General features: G+C 42.6%; 1 long non-coding RNA gene across 2 annotated transcripts in view; it reads right to left on the bottom strand.

Annotated features, from left to right (window-relative positions):
* The window catches only part of LOC141243140 (uncharacterized), a 50,101-nt gene that overhangs the window by 25,935 nt on the left and 4,631 nt on the right, over positions 1-19,535 (bottom strand). Inside the window, exons 3-4 of one of the 2 annotated variants that reach the window (XR_012307451.1) lie at positions 14,193-14,282; positions 4,725-5,445 (exon numbers count right to left, since the gene is read on the bottom strand). This is a non-coding gene — a long non-coding RNA (uncharacterized lncRNA). Of the gene's footprint in view, positions 1-4,724; positions 5,446-14,192; positions 14,283-19,535 lie in introns of those variants that run through there. The other variant, XR_012307452.1, reaches the window with a different exon arrangement.

Raw genomic sequence — 19,535 nt, 5'->3', positions numbered from 1 at the left:
TTTAGCGGAAAGAACGTTTGTTTTTATTGTGATAACCTGTTGGAGATTCATGCAATAAATTCTTTGTTGGCAAAATCTCCTCCTGTAGTGGCGTACCTACGTCACTTGGTGTTGCGCGGTTTGGAAAGGAATGTGTGTATAGTGGCAAGGCATTTTCCGGGGAAATTGAATGAAGTGGCTGATGCGCTGACTGGTTTCTCCAGCTGGTGCCATGGGCAGATAAAGTGGGAGCGGAATGTCCCAATGTGCTTTGGAGTCTAGTCAATGTGTAGTTTTTGAGTTAATCAAGAACTCAAGAAGGTATCAAAAAGTATTGCTAGAATGGGAAACTTTGAGTGCGTGCATGGAGGTGGATTCTTCTGATAAGGACAGGTTGTGTTTAGTTTAATCCTTTTTAGGAAAAGATTTAATTTCGGGTAGATCGGTGTCCGCAGTGTCGCAGAGATTAGCGACGCTGGCATTTCTGTTTAAGTTACAGGGTGTGAAGGATGCCACAAAGGAATTTTTGCTGAATCAGGCCATGAAGGATTTTCGGAAAGGCGTAGCTAGTCAAGATAAAAGGAGGCCAGTTTCTTTTGCACTGTTGAACAAGTTGTTGGGTTGTGTGCAATGTGTTTGTTATTCCCTTTATGAGATAGCATTGTTTTCGGCGGCTTTTGTGTTAGCCTTCTTTGGTGCATTTCGCATAAGCAAGCTAATCAGTCCTTCACGTATGGTGGAAGGGGGTTTGCTTTTGGGTGACGTTCATGTGTTGGATGATAGGGTGGAATGTGTGTTCAGGCATTCTAAGACTGATCAATGTGGGAATGTTTACGCTATTCCTGGTTATTTAGCCTGCCCGATTGTTGTAGTAAGGCATTTTATGGCAGTTCATGGTGTAATGCTGGGTGTGTTCTTTTGACATGTGGACGAATTTTCACTGTCTCGGTACCAATTTGTGGCAGTTTTTAAACATTGATTAATGTTAATGGGTAAAAAGCCAGAAGAGTATGGGTCTCATTCGTTCCGCATTGGTGCGGCGACTGATATTTATGTTTATTAATGAGGTCATTGTTTTGTTTTATTAAAGTGCATGTTTAATTTGGATCCTCGGTCATTCTTGCGTGTTTTGGGGTGCGTTACAGGCCGATGTTCGCACGGATGGTCGGCAGCTCAGGCAGGCTCGGTCCACGGCACTGATCAAGTGGCTGGGTATCCGCGGTATGACCTGGGGGAGAGTTTTGCCGGAGGTGGCATACTATTGTAGGGTGAATCAACCGCCGAATGTACTTGTGTTACATGTTGGAGGAAATTACCTTGGGGTTAGATCATCATGGAAACTCATCAGAGATATGTTACGGTTGTGGTCAGCGTATCCAGGAATCGTTATTGTTTGGTCGGACATTGTTGCTCGGCTGAACTGGAGGTACGCAAAATCAGTTGAGCGTATTAACAAGACCAGGATTAAGGTTAACAAAACGATGGCTCGTTTTGTAGCAAGGAATGGTGGTGTGGTGGTAAGGCATAAGGATTTGGAGGTGCCTTCTAGGGAGCACTTGAGATCGGACAGTGTGCATCTAAATGATATTGGGATGGATTTATGGTCTTTGGCCTTGAGAGAGGGTATTGAGCAAGCTTTAGGTGTGTGGCGGGCCCAGGCCAAGTAAGGTGTCACGTGTCCGGAGCTGTGGCGGGGGATAGGTCTGGTTCAGAAGCTGATATTAAAAATGTCCGTTTTGGTGGGAAGTCAGTATTGGAGTATAGTGCCTTCTGTTTAACCCATGTCGCATGCAGCCATGTGTTTCTTTAAAGGGAGGTTAATAATGAAAGGGGGTGGGAAAGATCCTCAATGACCAGAAAACCCTTCTTGAATTGTCAAGAAATCTGCCATATTTCCTCTACTCTCTCTTTGTCCCTCTTGAAATTTTCATGAGAACAGTCTGAGTAACTTAAAATATTCACTCATCACTGCGAATCAATGATAATTTTACTAAACAACAGATGACTTCATTAAATGAAATAAAAAAAATCATGAAACAGGTGGTAAAAAGGTAAACTGACAAAGGATCGAATGTGGTCATTTGGCATACTGACATGTATGAAAGGGAGGCTTCCTGTCAACTGAATGATGTCAAGTATTTTTTTGCAGATTGCCAATAAGAACATTTCAAAATAATATGTTCCTTATTTTGGATAAGACACTTGAGAGAGGCACTATCCCTAAACCATCATGGGAAGATCTCATGGTTGACGGTCCAGTTATTGCTACATTCTATTACCTAAGGTTCATGAAAATTTACTCAACCCCCCAGGTTGTCCCATTGTATCAGGACGTGGAAGTATGAATGAACAGATCTGTAGATGCCTTGATCATTGTCTTCAACCTTGTATGGTCGATCTTCCGTCCTACTTAAAGGAGTCGAGAGAGGTTTTAAGGCGATTGGATGGTGAAGTATTGGAACCTGACATGTTCCTTGTGACATGTGATATTGAGTCCCTTTATACCTGCATTAGTCATCAACAGGGGATGCCAGCAACCAAATTTCTTCTCAACACGCAGGGTCTATCCAGAGACCTCCTTATCCATCCAATGGACTCAATTTTGTTTTGGATCACAATTTTTTTTGTATTCAGGAACAGATTTTTCTTGCAGACTATGGGTGTAACATTTGCGCTGTCTTATGAAAATCTTTTTTGTAGGGCTATGGGTGAGAGATATGGTTCAGACATACAATATTCACATGAATGGATAAGTAATTTTGTGTGATCAAACATCTGACTTTGAGAGCCATGTTAGAGATCTGAAAGACAGATTTACACAACGCGGATATCGAGTAAAAGATATTGATCGAGGTTACAGATTAGCTAGAGTATGTAACCTTGATGATTTACTGAAAAAGATGAAAAATCTAGATGAACGTGTCCTGCCAGTCACCAGTTTCCATAGTCGAAGAGATGAAGTCCATTGGCCTATATTGAAACAGTTTTTTCTGAAACAAGAAAAAACTGGTACAAATTGAATGTAAGTGGATAACTACTTTATAAACATTGGCACCTCTTGGTTTATAAGAACAGCTCAGTTTTGTTTCCTATCTTTAATTGTTGTATTCTTTCAGGACTACAATTTACCATCTTTTTGTTCCCTTATTGTTTCCCAACATTTCATTTTATTTTCCTTATATTTGCGATGTCGGCTGTGGCTTTTTAGTTTTATTCATTTTTATTTGTTTTCTCACTTCTTCTCTTTCCATCTAGGATGCAGTTCATCTCAGTGGCTAATATGAAAACAAGTCCCACATTTTTTCCTTCTTCCAGTATTTTTTACTTTGTCGTCTCATCTGGATATTGCTGCACATTTTTCCATTTAAATGTGTTTTTATATATTTTTTTCATTGTTCTGTGTGTTTTATACACACTATTTTATTCTACCACTATGCATACATTTTTTCACTTTCATATGTTCTCTTTCTTTGCTTACTCATTACACTATTATTATTTTAATTTTATAATTTTTTATTACTTACTATTTATTATCATTATATATATATATATATTTTTTTTTAATTTTTCTTAGCTTTTCATTTTATGATCTTCCCTATTCCCCTATCACTTTATTTAGATTTATTTTTTTTCATCATTCATTTCATTGACATGTCACAACGCAACCAATGATATTTTTTTGTTTATTTTTTAGCACCCTCACTTTTCACTCCATGCTTCCACATTCTGTCATTTTTCATCAGTTATTCACATACATATTGTTTTTCATTTTGCCTCTTTTTCCCACCAAGGTCTACTTTCCCCACTGCAATAGGCACGTTTCCCCCATCCAATATAGCCGCCGCCCCACATTTTCCCATATATTTCTACTTTCATAGTTGCATTGGGCAAGTTTTCCTCATCCAAGATGGCTGCCACTCCATTTCGCACATGCGCACTGGCTGCTCGGCTGGGACCCGGAATTTCAGCTTCAATGACTCCATCAGCGCCCTCCAATGCAGGTATTGATAGTGACCACGCCACATAATCATAGTGGAAGGCGTTGATAGAAATGGCCATCACCTCCACCACCTTTCTCACTCATTAAAAAGTTGGCTTCCATTCTCCGCTTCACCACCCCTTCGGAAGCATTAGTGAAACGTGCATTGGAGGGTAAGGTGGAGGCTGCACAGGGAGTATTTGGGCATCGGGACCTATGTTCAGTACTTATTATTGTGCCTGCTGTGTTTTATTGGTTTTTAATTAGTCCTATATCTTGTTTTTTTATCTCTAGTTGTCCAGCTATATTTATTAATTAATAAAATTATATTTTGTTACTTGCGACTTTGTAGGTTCTATTTTGTAATTATAGACTGTCTGCTCTCACTGATTTTCCTGCAAATCTGTATGTGATTACATAGTTCTAGGAGAATAGTAGACATATGTGTGATTACTAACACTTCTTCAGCTTTCATCATGTCAGAAAGTGTTGGGGAAGGGGCAGTACAGCAGAGGTTAGCTTTGTCTCATTATACTTTTGTGAGCTCTTTTCTCATAGTGCTGTCAGCTCAGCTGTACTGCCCCATCTCTTAGCTGCTATTAATCTGTGCTGCTGGGTGCCAACTCCGCACATAATCAGGTTTCTTCCCCTTCTGGCAGCAGACAGTATGGTCCCTTTTACTTCCCTTGCACATGGACTTTTCATAGGTATATAATGCTAGGACTTTTCATAGGTATATAATGCTACTTCAGGAGAGAGACCAAGCATGCATATCCAGCAGCACTTGGCTCATTAGGTGGACATGCACATTGATAAACACTTTGAACATATAACGGTGTCATATTATATGTTTAGATGTAGTAAATGATTCTTTACTCAATATTGTTTAACAGCATGTAATTGCATATAAATGCTATTAACTATTTTTTTAGAACATGAAATACCCACGTAAGAGATATGAACACCTTGACATTCAGGGAAAAATGTAAATTTGCAATAAAATATATATAAAGTTTAAAATTTTCATACATCAAATGTGTTTATCATCTAAATCACTGCACTAAATAGAGTTTAGAACAAAATGGGTAATTTTTAATATTTGCTTAGCTACCGTTGAAGCTCGAGCAGGCATTAAAACATTTGTATCTGATACAATGACAGTAAATGATGGCGGTACATATAATCCTTGGCTTGTCTCATCAATAAACCGAGGTCCAATGAAATATAAAACAGGGCCGAATGGAGTGTGCACTTTCCAGTATGAGTGAAAAGTGTCCCAGAAAACAGAATATTTTTCGTTGTAGGAGCTAAAAACCCATATTTGGTATCCATAGCCTCCTTTTCGGAACCCCAATGACTTTGGGGGAGAATCTGATGCATATCCATGGTTAATCCTCTCCCATATCAACATTATCGGCCAACACGCCTCATCCAATAATGCCGTCAGTGTGAAATCCATCTCTGTATTGATTACTGATGTCTTCACTCTAGAATGATTTCAGAAGTACAAAATCAAAATATTAAAATGGTATAGAATAGGGGTCTCAAACTCAGCTGGGTATATGGGCCGCACACAGAAAAAAATTGAATTTGGGGGGCCGCATTCTTTGCATGACAAATAGACATTTTTAGTGATACCATTTTTTTTCTATACACCTTTTGAACTGGTCCTCTTCTTGTAGTAATGCCCCATCCTGATCCTCATCTTGTAGTAATGTGCCCATCCTGGTCCTCATCTTGTAGTAATGTGCCCATCCTGGTCCTCATCTTGTAGTAATGCCCCATCCTGGTCCTCATATTGTAGCAATGTGCCCATCCTGGTCCTCATCTTGTAGTAATGTACCCATCCTGGTCCTCATCTTGTAGTAATGTACCCATCCTGGTCCTCATCTTGTAGTAATGTGCCCATCCTGATCCTCATCTTGTAGTAATGCCCCATCCTGGTCCCCATCTTGTAGCAATGTGCCCATCCTGGTCCTCATATTGTAGCAATGTGCCCATCCTGGTCCTCATCTTGTAGTAATGCCCCATCCTGGTCCTCATCTTGTAGTAATGCCCCCCATCCAGGTCCAAATATTGTAGGAATGTCCCCATCCAGGTACCCATATTGTAGGAACGTTCTCATCCAGGTGGCCATATGTGCTCACCCACGTGCCCTTATGTCCCTATCCAGATGCCCATAGTGCACATAACAGAAAAAAAAAATTCTTCTAACCTGTCTTCCGTTCCCTCGGCGTCCTTCTGCATATGCAGCATGCAGGCACCATAGACCCCTTGACAATCGCGGCCCGGTCCAGTAGCCGCCGACATAAGCACTGTAGTGCAGTGTATTGCCGTGCAGAGACAGGCTCTCTGCACAGCAATACCAGTGTCAGCTGCCGGCCTATCAGAGGCCAGCAGCTGACATCTGCGTCAGTGACGACATACGCCGCTGCGCTGGGACACAGATGTCAGCTGCTGGCCTCTGATAGGTCGGCCGCTGGCATTGGTATTGCTGTGCAGAGAGCCGGTCTCTGCGCGACAATACACTGCACTACAGCGCTGATGTCTGCGGCTCCTGGATCGGGCCACGATCGGGGTCTATGGTGTCTGCGGGCCGCATGAAGCAGCCGGAGGGGCCGCTTGTTTGAGACCCCCTGTTATAGATAGTGAAACAATATCTGGAATAAAAAACTAACTCATAATAAAAGAAGTAGTCCAGTTATTTTTCCCATCCCTACACCACCCTTGCATAACAAATTCAGAAGTTGCTTTATGTAAAGTGTGCTCAGTTCCCTACAATTCAGCCCCATCTTTGCTTCTCTTTAGCCTCAGTATTGATCCTCAGATTTCATCAAGTTATTTTTCTTGTATACTTTTCTATCAAACCCATTATACTTCAACACAGCATCACACGGGCATCTACAGCCAGTACCATCTTAACCTGCAGGAATGACATGGTAATTATTCTCAACTCTGTATTCACTATATTTAATATAAGTATACTCTCAGAGCTGTCTAGTCAACATTAGTAGCCGTCATATGAACCTCTTCCCCATCCCTAAATCCCTATGGAAAAAGTATGTGGCACAATCCATGCAATAACATCAAACAGGAAAGTCCCCTGAATGGGTAAAAAACAGGGGCATAATGATCATGGTCACAGAGGTCGCGACCCAGGCCCATGCAGGTGAGGGGCCCGCTGACGCCAGCGCAAGCTTCAACTGGATGTGCATCCTCGGGTACACATTATGCTGACGTGTATTGAGGTGCAGCTCTGCAATACACGCTGCCGACCAATCACATGCCAGCAGCTGACGCCAGCGTGTACTTGACTTGGGGCGCATGGCAGGGATGTCATGCGCTCCAGTCACTTGCACACTGAAGTTAGCTGATGGTCTCAAAAAGATATGCCACTGCGGCGGGGGAGCGGAGGGAAGGTGAGTAGAATATTTATTTTCTATACTTTAAAGAACAGTGGCAGAATGGGGACATGTATACCTCGTTGGAGAATATATATACCAGAATGGAGAACATCCATACCAGGATGGGGGATATGTATACCAGAATGGGGCACAGTATGGGAGATATATATGCCAGGATGGGACCCAGGATAAGGGACACAAACTAGGATGGAGCCCAGGCAGTAGCGTAGCAGGCAGGTAGTCCCTGGCCCCACACTCTGAGGGGCCCACCCGGAGCTATGCTACTTTTAACTGTTAAACTCTGCGGTAGAGCAGAGAAATACGATCTCCCTGTACTGCCACCATGGAGCCGAAATGAGACCTGTGAGTCGGGGGGGGGGGGTGATCCAGTGCCAGCACCAGTCCCCCCTGCCTGTCATCGCATGTTCAACTATATTGGCATTCTGGAGGCCGATACAGTTGAAAATAATGATGAGAGGGAGCGTCAGCTGACGCTTCCTCCCACATCATTCCTTCTCGGTATCTGACGTCACTACATAGTGCCCACTGCACTGGGCTGTGTGGGCGCTCAAAACGCTCGCTGCAGAGACCGGAGCAGCGGGGGAATGAGGAAAGGTGAGTATTATATATATATATATATTTTTTTTAAAATCAGTGAGAACATTGTGGTGGCCATAAAACTGTATGGAGGACTATGGGGTACATTTTATTCTGTATAGAGGACTATGGGGGTGCATTATACTATATGGAAGAGTAGGAGGAGTTATTTATACTATATGAAGGACAATGGGGAGTGTATTATACCATATGGATGTCTATTAGGAGTGTATTATACTATATGGAGGACTATGGGGAGAGCAGTATACTGCATGGAGGACTATGGGGAGTGCATTATACTGCATGGAGGACTATGGGGGAGTGCATTATACAATATGGAGGACTATGGAAGTGCATTATTCTATATGGAGAATTATGAGGTGCATTATATTATATTGTATGGAGGACTATATTATACAATATGGAGGAATATGGGGAGTACACTATCCTCTATGGAGGACTATAGGGAGTGTGCTATACAATATGAATGACTATGGGGAGTGCTTTCTACTATATGGAGGACTATGGGGAGTGCTTTCCACTATATGGAGGACTATGGGGAGTGCAGTATACTATATGGAGGACTATGTGGAGCGCTTTATACTATAAGGAGAACTATGGAGAGTGCAGTATACTATATGGAGGGCTATGGTAGTACATTACACTATATGAAGGATTATGTGGTGCATTATACTATATGGAAGGCAATGTGGGGGCTATTATAATATTTGGAGGTCTATGTGGGAGCCTTTATACTGTATGCAAGCAATTATACAGTGTGAATGTTTGTGTGGGGTCCATCATACTGTGTAAAGGGCTGTGTGGGGACCATTATATTGTGTGGGGCCATTATACTGTATGTAGGCCCATTACACTGCATGGAAGGCTGTGGGGGGGTCACAGTTGGGGGATCATACTGTGTTGTCGTCACCATACTTTTCCGGGGGGAGTTGAGGGGTGGGGTACTATAGGGTCATCATACTGTGCGTGTGGAGGATACAGTAGAGGAATTCTACATCCACTACTAGGGTGCGCCACCATAGTTGTAATCAGGGTTTCCTTGTTAGTAGCCCACTCAGAAGTTTCATCCCCCTGAACTAAGATATGCCTCTGGGCCCAAGATAAGGAACATATATACCAGGATGGGGGATATATACACCAGGATGTGGCTCAGGATAAGGGATATATACCAGGATGGGGCCTAGGATAAGGGACATATATACCAGGATGTGGCCCAGGATAAGGGACATATATACCAGGATGGGGTGTTTATTTATTTATATATATATATATATATATATATATATATATATATATATATATATATATACACAGTACAGACCAAAAGTTTGGACACACCTCATTTAAAGATTTTTCTGCATTTTCTTGACTATGGAAATTGTACATTCACACTGAAGGCATCAAAACTATGAATTCACACATGTGGAATTATATACTTAACAAAAAAGTTTGAAACAACTGAAAATATGTCTTATATTCTAGGTTCTTCAAAGTAGCCATGTTTTGCTTTCATGACTGCTTTGCACACTCTTGGCATTCTCTTCATGAGCTTCAAGAGGTAGTCACCGGAAATGGTTTTCACTTCACAGGTGGGCCCTGCCAGGTTTAATAAGTGGGATTTCTTGCCTTATAAATGGGGTTGGGACCATCAGTTGTGTTGTGCAGAAGTCAGGTGGATACACAGCTGATAGTCCTACTGAATAGACTGTTAGAATTTGTATTATGGCAAGAAAAAAACAGCTAAGTAAAGAAAAACGAGTGGCCATCATTACTTTAAGAAATGAAGGTCAATCAGTCCGAAAAATTGGGCAAACTTTGAAAGTGTCCCCAAGTGCAGTTGCAAAAACGATCAAGCGCTACAAAGAAAAAGGCTCACATGAGGACCGCCCCAGGAAAGGAAGACCAAGAGTCACCTCTGCTTCTGAGGATAAATTTATCCGAGTCACCAGCCTCAGAAATCACTGGTTAGCATCAGCTCAGATTAGAGACCAGGTCAATGCCACACAGAGTTCTAGCAGCAGACACATCTCTTCAACAACTGTTAAGAGGAGACTGTGCAGCAGGCCTTCATGGTAAAATAGCTGCTAGGAAACCACTGCTAAGAACAGGCAACAATCGTAAGAGAACAGTTTGGGCTAAAGAACACAGGGAATGGACATTAGACCAGTGGAAATCTGTGCTTTGGTCTGATGAGTCCAAATTTGAGATCTTTGATTCCAACCTCTTCTTTGTGCGATGCAGAAAAGGTGAACGGATGGACTCTACATGCCTGGTTCCTACCGTGAAGCATGGAGGAGGAGGTGTGATGGTGTGGGGGTGCTTTGATGGTGACACTGTTGGGGATTTATTCAAAATTGAAGGCATACTGAACCAGCATGGCTACCACAGCATCTTGCAGCGGCATGCTATTCCATCCGGTTTGCATTTAGTTGGACCATCATTTATTTTTCAACAGGACAATGACCCCAAACACACCTCCAGGCTGTGTAAGAGCTATTTGACCAAGGAGTAGAGTGATGGAGTGCTACGCCAGATGACCTGGCCTCCACAGTCACCAGACCTGAACCCAATCGAGATGGTTTGGGGTGAGCTGGACCGCAGAGTGAAGGCAAAAGGGCCAACAAGTGCTAAGTATCTCTGGGAACTCCTTCAAGATTGTTGGAAGACCATTTCCGGTGACTATCTCTTGAAGCTCATCAAGAGAATGCCAAGAGTGTGCAAAGCAGTCATCAAAGCAAAAGGTGGCTACTTTGAAGAACCTAGAATATAAGACATATTTTCAGTTGTTTCACACTTTTTTGTTAAGTATATAATTCCACACGTGTTAATTCATAGTTTTGATGCCTTCAGTGTGAATGTACAATTTTCATAGTCATGAAAATACAGAAAAATCTTTAAATGAGGTGTGTTCAAACTTTTGGTCTGTACTGTGTATATATGTATATATATATATATATATATTATATACACACACACACCAGGATAAGACCATGAAGGGGAACATAGATATCAGGATGGAGGACATGTAGATATACCAGGATGGGGCCAGGATGAGGGAAATATATACCAGGATGGAGGGCATATACATGTGCATCTCTCTAAATTAGAATATCATCAAAAATTAATTTATTTCAGTTCTTCAATACAAAAAGTGAAACTCATATATTATATAGAGTCATTACAAACAGAGTGATCTATTTCAAGTGTTTATTTCTGTTAATGTTGATGGTTATGGCTTACAGCCAATGAAAACACAAAAGTCATTAATTCAGTAAATTAGAATACTTTATAACAATAGCTTGAAAATGTTTTTAAAATCCAAAATGTTGGCCTACTGAAACGTATGTTCAGTAAATGCACTCAATACTTGGTCTTGCTCCTTTTGAATCAATTACTGCATCAATGTGGCGTGGCATGGAGGCGATCAGCCTGTGGCACTGCTGAGGTGTTATGGAAGCCCAGGTTCCTTTGATAGCAGTCTTCAGCTCGTTGCATTGTTGGGTCTGGTGTCTCTCATCTTCGTATTGACAATACAGGTCAGGCGAGTTTGCTGGCCAATCAAGCACAGTGATACTGTTGTTTGTAAACCAGGTATTGGTACTTTTGGCAGCGTGGACAGGTGCCAAGTCCTGCTGAAGAATGAAATTTGCATCTCCAAAAAGCTTTTCGGCAGAGGGAAGCATGAAGTGCTCTAAAATTTCCTGGTAGAAATGCTGTGCTGACTTTTTGGTCTTGATGAAACACAGTGAACCTACACCAGCAGATGACATGGCTCCCCAAACCATCACTGATTGTGGAAACTTCATACTAGACCTCAAGCAGCTAGGATTATGTGCCCCTCCACTCTTCCTCCAGACTCTGGGACCTTGATTTCCAAATGAAAATTGGAAATCTGCGACCTTGTGGACTGTGTCAATGACTGCTTTCTGGACATCCATCTAGTCAGCAGTCTTCCCCATGATTGTGCAGCCTACTGAAACAGACTAAGGGACCTTTTTAACTGCTTATCAAGCCTTTGCAGGTGTTAATTATTTTAATTTACTAAGATAATGACTTTTGTGTTTTCATTGGCTGTAGCCATAATCATCAACATTAACAGAAATAAACACTTGAAATAGATCACTCTGTTTGTAATGACTCTATATAATATATGAGTTTCACTTTTTGTGTTGAAGAACTGAAATAAATTAACTTTTTGAGGATATTCTAATTTAGTGAGATGCACCTGTATACAGTGTGTGTATGTATACAGTACAGACCAAAAGTTTGGACACACCTTCTCATTTAAAGATTTTTCTGTATTTTCATGACTATGAAAATTGTACATTCACACTGAAGGCATCAAAGCTATGAATTAACACATGTGGAATTATATACTTAACAAAAAAGTGTGAAACAACTGAAAATATGTCTTATATTCTAGGTTCTTCAAAGTAGCCACCTTGTGCTTTGATGACTGCTTTGCACACTCTTGGCATTCTCTTGATGAGCTTCAAGAGGTAGTCACCGGAAATGGTGTTCAATCAATCTTGGAGTTCCCAGAGATGCTTAGCACTTGTTGGCCCTTTTGCCTTCACTCTGCAGCCCAGCTCACCCCACACCATCTCGATTGGGTACAGGTCTGGTGACTGTGGAGGCCAGGTCATCTGGCGTAGCACCCCATCACTCTCCTTCTTGGTCAAATAGCCCTTACACAGCCTGGAGGTGTGTTTGGGGTCATTGTCCTGTTGATAAATAAATGGATGGTCCAACTAAACGCAAACCGGATGGAATAGCATGCCGCTGCAATATGCTGTGGTAGCCATGCTGATTCAGTATGCCTTCAATTTTGAATAAATACCCAACAGTGTCACCAGCAAAGCACCCCCACACCATCACACCTCCTCCTCCATGCTTCACGGTGGGAACCAGGCATGTAGAGTCCATCCGTTCACCTTTTCTGCATCGCACAAAGACACGGTGGTTGGAACCAAAGATCTCAAATTTAGACTCATCAGACCAAAGCACAGATTTCCACTGGTCTAATGTCCATTCCCTGTGTTCTTTAGCCCAAACAAGTCTCTTCTGCTTGTTGCCTGTCCTTAGCAGTGGTTTCCTAGCAGCTATTTTACCATGAAGGCCTGCTGCACAAAGTCTCCTCTTAACAGTTGTTGTAGAGATGTGTCTGCTGCTAGAACTCTGTGTGGCATTGACCTGGTCTCTAATCTGAGCTGCTGTTAACCTGCTATTTCTGAGGCTGGTGACTCAGATAAACTTATCCTCAGAAGCAGAGATGACTCTTGGTCTTCCTTTCCTGGGGCGGTCCTCATGTGAGCCAGTTTCTTTGTAGCGCTTGATGGTTTTTGCATCTGCACTTGGGGATACTTTCAAAGTTTGCCCAATTTTTCGGACTGACTGACCTTCATTTCTTAAAGTAATGATGGCCACTCTTTTTTCTTTACTTAGCTGCTTTTTTCTTGCCATAATACAAATTCTAACAGTTTATTCAGTATGACTACCAGCTGTGTATCCACCTGACTTCTGCACAACACAACTGATGGTCCCAACCCCATTTATAAGGCAAGAAATCCCACTTATTAAACCTGACAGGGCACACCTGTGAAGTGAAAACCATTTCCGGTGACTACCTCTTGAACCTCATCAAGAGAATGCCAAGAGTGTGCAAAGCAGTCATGAAAGCAAAAGGTGGCTACTTTGAAGAACCTAGAATATAAGACATATTTTCAGTTGTTTCACACTTTTTTGTTAAGTATATAATTCCACATGTGTTAATTCATAGTTTTGATGCCTTCAGTGTGAATGTACAATTTTCAAAGTCATGAAAATACAGAAAAATCTTTAAATGAGAAGGTGTGTCCAAACTTTTGGTCTGTACTATATATATATATATATATATATACACATATATATATATATATATATATATTCGGTAGTGAAAAAGTCTTTGCCCAGAGGCATTGCTAGGGGTTCAGCTCAGAGGGGGTGAAACATCTGAGTGAGCCCCTAACCAAGTAACTTTGTACACAACTACGGTGGTGAACCCTGATCATGTGTATAGAAGAACCTCAGCCGATGGCTGCGTTGTTACTGAAAATAAATCTCTACACAGAGACCAACACTGATATAACCGCCATATGGTGACCATATAGTGGTAGTTACCAGTCCTGCAGAACATGTAAGAGATTACTGTACAGCTATATATAGTAACTTACAGCTGACGCTCTTTCTGGTGGAGTAGTCTATTTTACCGTCTTTTCCATCTAGCCCAGACCAACATGACAACTTCTCTAGCCAGGACTCATCTGTAACGAAAACACATTTGACTTCTCACATTTCTTGCACTGTCTCTGTCATCTATTCCCAACCTGCACAAAATCCTCATTCTGCTGATTCCCCAATACCTAGCTACAGCTGTCGAATGTGACCCTATTACTGCACCTGCTGTGTGGTACAGAAACAGCACTCCTCTTAATGCCCCACATAATAAATTCATCACTGTGTCACTTACATAGTAATAACGCCTCCTTTGTGCCCTCTAGATCAGTGATTTTCAACCTTTTTTGAGCCGCGGCACACTTTTTATACTTAGAAAATCCTGGGGCACACCACCAACCAAAATAGCACAAAATGACACTAAAACAGTCATATTATACATATAGTTAATAATATAGATTCTAAATTTATTTTACTCACTCAGTGTGAAACCTGGGCCTGTTTCGATAAACACAAAAGGGATATCCTGGCAGGAATGGTGGAAAGACACACACGAAGCTCTTCCTCAACAGTTCTCAGTTTCTCCCTGTTTTTAGTTTTTATCGTAGTCAAGCTTGAGAAGCCCAGCTCACATAGATATGTGGTTGAAAATGGGAGCAATGTCAAAATAGCTTTGTTGGCCAGAATGGGGAACTCCTTGGCAACAGATAACCAAAAACTGTCCAAAGGAAGATCAGCAAACTTTAGCTTTAAACCGCGATCTTGCTTCAGTTCAACGAGTTCCTCTTGCTCCTTTAAAGTCATGTCCTTTCCAGCAACGGATAATGAGCTGTATGGGTCCCTAACCCAGTCAAGGCATTCTGTGAAGGCTGAAGAGAAATAGAACGATAACTTCTCCTCAAGAGTTTTCAAATGTCTGCCAATCGCTTCGCACATTGCAGCAGTATTGTCATCATGCAGTTTCTCGGTGAGTGGGAACAGCTGAAGGTTGCCACCCTGCACATGTTGTTGCCAGAGCTGCACCTTTAAACAGAATCCGTTCATTTTATCAGTGCTTGTAAGCAGGTTTTCATTTCGACCTTGCATCCGTGTGTTTAGTTCATTCAGATATTGAAATATATCAGCCAGCTTTGCACACCACTCATCACTTGCAAGCAGCTTTGAATAATCGGACCTCTCGTTTGTAAGAAATATTTTAAGTTCCTCTCGCAACTCATACACACGGGCCAGCACTTTGCCGCGTGACAGCCACCTGACCTCCGTGTGGAGCAATAAGATTTTATGTTCCGCTCCCATTTCTGTACACAAAGACGCAAATAAGCGACATCTCAAAGGTCGCGTCTTCACAAAGTTCACTATGCACACAACATCATCCAACACAGGAGCTAGATCTGCTGGTAAGGTCTTTGCAACGAGGGCCTCACGGTGCAAGAAACAGTGGGTAGCAAGAACATCTGGGTTTCTTTCTTTAACCCTACTTACAAAGCCTTTGATGCGTCCGACCATGGCTGCGGCTCCATCAGTGCAGACACCTGTGCAGTTTTCCCATGTAAGTCCACTTTTATCAAGATATTCCGATGTGACTTGGAATATTGCCTCTCCTGTTGATTTTTCTGTCAGTGCCTTGCAAAATAGGAAGTTTTCTCTAATGGCTTCACCATCCACAAAACGCACATTGGCCAACAACTGACAATGTCCACTGATATCCGTCGACTCATCAAGTTGCAAGGCAAATTTCTTACTGATGCGCACCTTTTCCAAAACAACTGTTTCAATGTCCGCAGACAAGTCATCAATCCGTCTGGCAATTGTGTTATCAGAGAGAGGCACTTTAGCTATCTCTTTAGCTGCTTCAGGGCCAAGCATCTCATTTACAATAGCTTTACAAGCTGGTAGTATTAATGTTTCTGCCACAGTGTGGGACTTTTTTGATTTAGCTATGAGTTCAGCAACAAGGTAGCTAGCTTTGAGGGCTCTCTCGTTTACCTTTGTGCTTTTTCTCAAAAAAGTTGCCCCTTTCTCATTGTTTGTACGTAAGCGAACAAAATACTCCATCGGTTTATTTTGAACGGAAGGGTGTTTCGTTTGGAGATGGCGTTTAAGTTTGCTTGGCACCATAGCGCTATTGGAAAGCTTCTCACCACACACCAAGCACAGTGGTGTTGGTGCTGTCGCATCCCCAGTGGAAGTAAATCCAAATGAAAGATAGCTTTCACTGTATTGCCTTGAGCTCACCGTCTTGTCTTTTTTCTTTTGTCGAACTCTCATACTAGGGCCTTCATTTGGGTTAGGATTGTGTCCAGGGTCCTGTTCGGCATTTGCCTTTTCTATTCTCAAATACTTCTCCATCACTGCTGAGATAGTGTGCGCAGCCACACACTAAAATAGAAGAGTATTACATTATCTGCCACACTTAAAGGACCTCTGCTAGGCATCTTTCATTCCTGAGGGCTTAAAAAGCAGCTCTCGTGGTGACAAGAAGCTGATTTAAACCCCCCAAGAGTGAACTTCGCGAGAGCTGTATGTGTGTGATAATAACTTATATTACTACGGTCTGCATTTCCTGCTTGAATTGACACTAGTGACGTAGCACTCAGCTTTCTCTATAAGTAGAATAGAGCCGGCTGCCAAGTGCTACGCCACTAGAGTCAATTCAAGCAGGACATGACTGCTGAAGAACGGTACTAATATCATTTATTATTCCATACATACAACTCTCACGGAGTTCACTCTTGGGGGTTTTAAATCAGCTTCTTACCACCACAAGAGCTACTTTTTTAGCCCTCAAGAGTGAAATATGCCTGGCAGAGGTCCTTTCAATAAATTATTTATTTTTAAAAAAGTGAAATAAAAAAGGATAACCCCCTCATATATTCAATCCCATGTAACCTCATAAATACAGTCCCACGTATATGAGCACATGATTATCAGCATCATATACTGTGGTGATGTGCACTGTACAGCGCCACAGTATATGGTGCTGATTATTATGTGGCTCATATACTGCAATATAAAGGGGTACAATGAGAAGTACTATGGCCATGAGGCCAGAGTACAAGTGCCAGCTCATATACTCAGCATATGAGCTGGTACTTGTAGTACTCCAGCCTCATGACTATAGTATTTCTCATTTTACATTTCTCATTGTTATATGCAGTATACTGCTGGAGTACTAAAAGTACCAGCTCTTATGCTGAGTATTCTGCCAACAGTTCATATACTCAGGCAAAAGCTCATATAGTCAGCATTATTGGCGGGCATTACCTTGGCGGCGGGCAAATGCGAGAGTCTCTCCGCTCTCAGGATGACGCGCCGGCCTCGGTGACGTCATTAAGTCGCGCGAGGTTCAAAGCTTGCGCATGTGTTATTGTACACGTCTCCTACATTGTAAGAAGGCGTGACTGCGCATCGAGCGCATTGCCGGGAAACAAAACAGAGGGGGCACCATAGTTTGGGGAACTTTCCCCGCGGCACACCCGACCATGTGTCACGGCACACTAGTGTGCCGCGGAACACTGGTTGAAAATCACTGATCTAGAGGAAAGAGGCAAAACTAAGACTCATTGAGGCCCTTGGAGGCCATGGTGTCAAGCGTAACGATCCATCGTGCAAGAAGTTTTTTTTATATTGCCACCTCTCGTCCCGAGGTGTATCAAATCGATACCCCTAATCATGAGGGATCGAGGGTCGCAGTTGTGGAATTCTTTAAAATGACGGGGAATCGTTTTAAGTTCTGAGGTATCGGTCACATGCCTCGCCGCATTAATGTCCCTAACGTGTTCGCGGACCCTGACTGAGTTCTCTGGAGGCGAGTCCCACATAGATGAAGCATAATAGATCACTACACGAGATCCAATGTAGGATCTTAAATTGTCGGTCACCTCCAGCAGAGTCAAAGGTCTTGCAGCGAAGTACATTCGTGCAGGCCAGGCAGTGGCCACAGGTGTAGAACCCCAGTGTATTTTTGAAGGATGACAAAAACATACTGTTAGGAGGAACGTAATGGCTGCTGACTATAAGATCGCTTAAATTGCGAGACCTTCTGGGTGTCAGACAGTCGTTCGCCCAAGTGGTGAGCCAGACATGCTTCCTCACTCAGGATAGGCCAGTGTTTCATTAAAATTGCCCGCATATTATTCCACTCGCTATTAAACGTGGAAATAAAATGAATTTGGCCTTTCCCTGTGTCCTTTCTTCTACGTTGGTATAATAATTGGGATCTTGGGGTTGTTTTAGCCCTGGCATATCCTCTCTTAATAGAATCACGGCTATAGCCACGTTGTATAAATCGGGTCTGGAGGTCCTTTGCCTGTGCCTCAAACAGTTGGTTGGAGGAACATATCCGCCTCACCCGGAAGAACTGTCCGACCTGGACGGCCCTTATGGTGGCGGGATCATGGGCAGACGAAGCATGAATAAGAGCATTGACTGCTGTTGTTTTTCTAAAGACGACAGTCTGGACGGACGACAGAGAGTCGACCCCAAGGCTGACGTCCAAGAAATCAATTTTCGTTGAGTGGTATTTATATGTTAAATGAATGTTTAAATTGTTTTGATTTAGTCTGTTCATGAAAGTCCCAAGCTGCTGCGCCGTACCTTTCCACAAAAACAAATATACAGGTGCCAGCACAGCACATGGTCAGTGACCCACACCCCCTCGCCACCAAAGATGTGTCTCTCCCATAAACCCAAGAAGAGATTGGCATATGAGGGGGAACAGGCCGCACCCATGGCCGTACCGCGCCTCTGCAGGTAAAACAGATTTTAAAAGTAAAAAAAATTGTGGTAAGTATAAAGCGCAGCAGCCCAAGGATAAACCCGCACAAAGGGCCGTCCAGGTCGGAGGCACCCAGGAAGAGGCGGACAGCCTCCAAAACCAACATCATGTTCAATGCAAGTATATAGTGTCTCCACATCAGCAGTGACAAAAAGAGTATTATCATCCACAAAGATGCTGTCAAACCTAGTAAGGACATCCGTCGTGTCATTGATAAATGAGGGCAAGGTCTCAACCAGAAGCAGCAAGATCTGTGGCAGAAGTGTGGCTGAATAACACAGTCCTGCTCCTGCCTCAGCCGCCGACAGTAGAGCCAACCCTGATCCTGGCAGCTTAATCCATTGTATGACACAGTAGGGGGCTTCCACAGCATTTAGGCACTTTAGACAGGAGAGGGAGGCGCGATCTTGGTGCCGATGAGTTTCTATGGCAGCCGAGATCTAACAATGGACCCCATGACGGCCATCTTACTGCTCCTATTAGACCCCGGCTGTGGAAATGTCTATGAGGACACCGGTCAGACTTATGTCGCCTGCTCTGCACATATTAGAAATACCTAGGGCTG

Source organism: Phyllobates terribilis, unplaced genomic scaffold (assembly GCF_046119375.1).
Source record: "Phyllobates terribilis strain yellow unplaced genomic scaffold, ASM4611937v1 Scaffold_1118__1_contigs__length_406537, whole genome shotgun sequence".
Lineage (NCBI taxonomy): Eukaryota > Metazoa > Chordata > Amphibia > Anura > Dendrobatidae > Phyllobates > Phyllobates terribilis.
The sequence above is the reverse complement of the archived record's forward strand: the minus strand, read 5'-3'. Positions and strand labels throughout refer to the sequence as shown.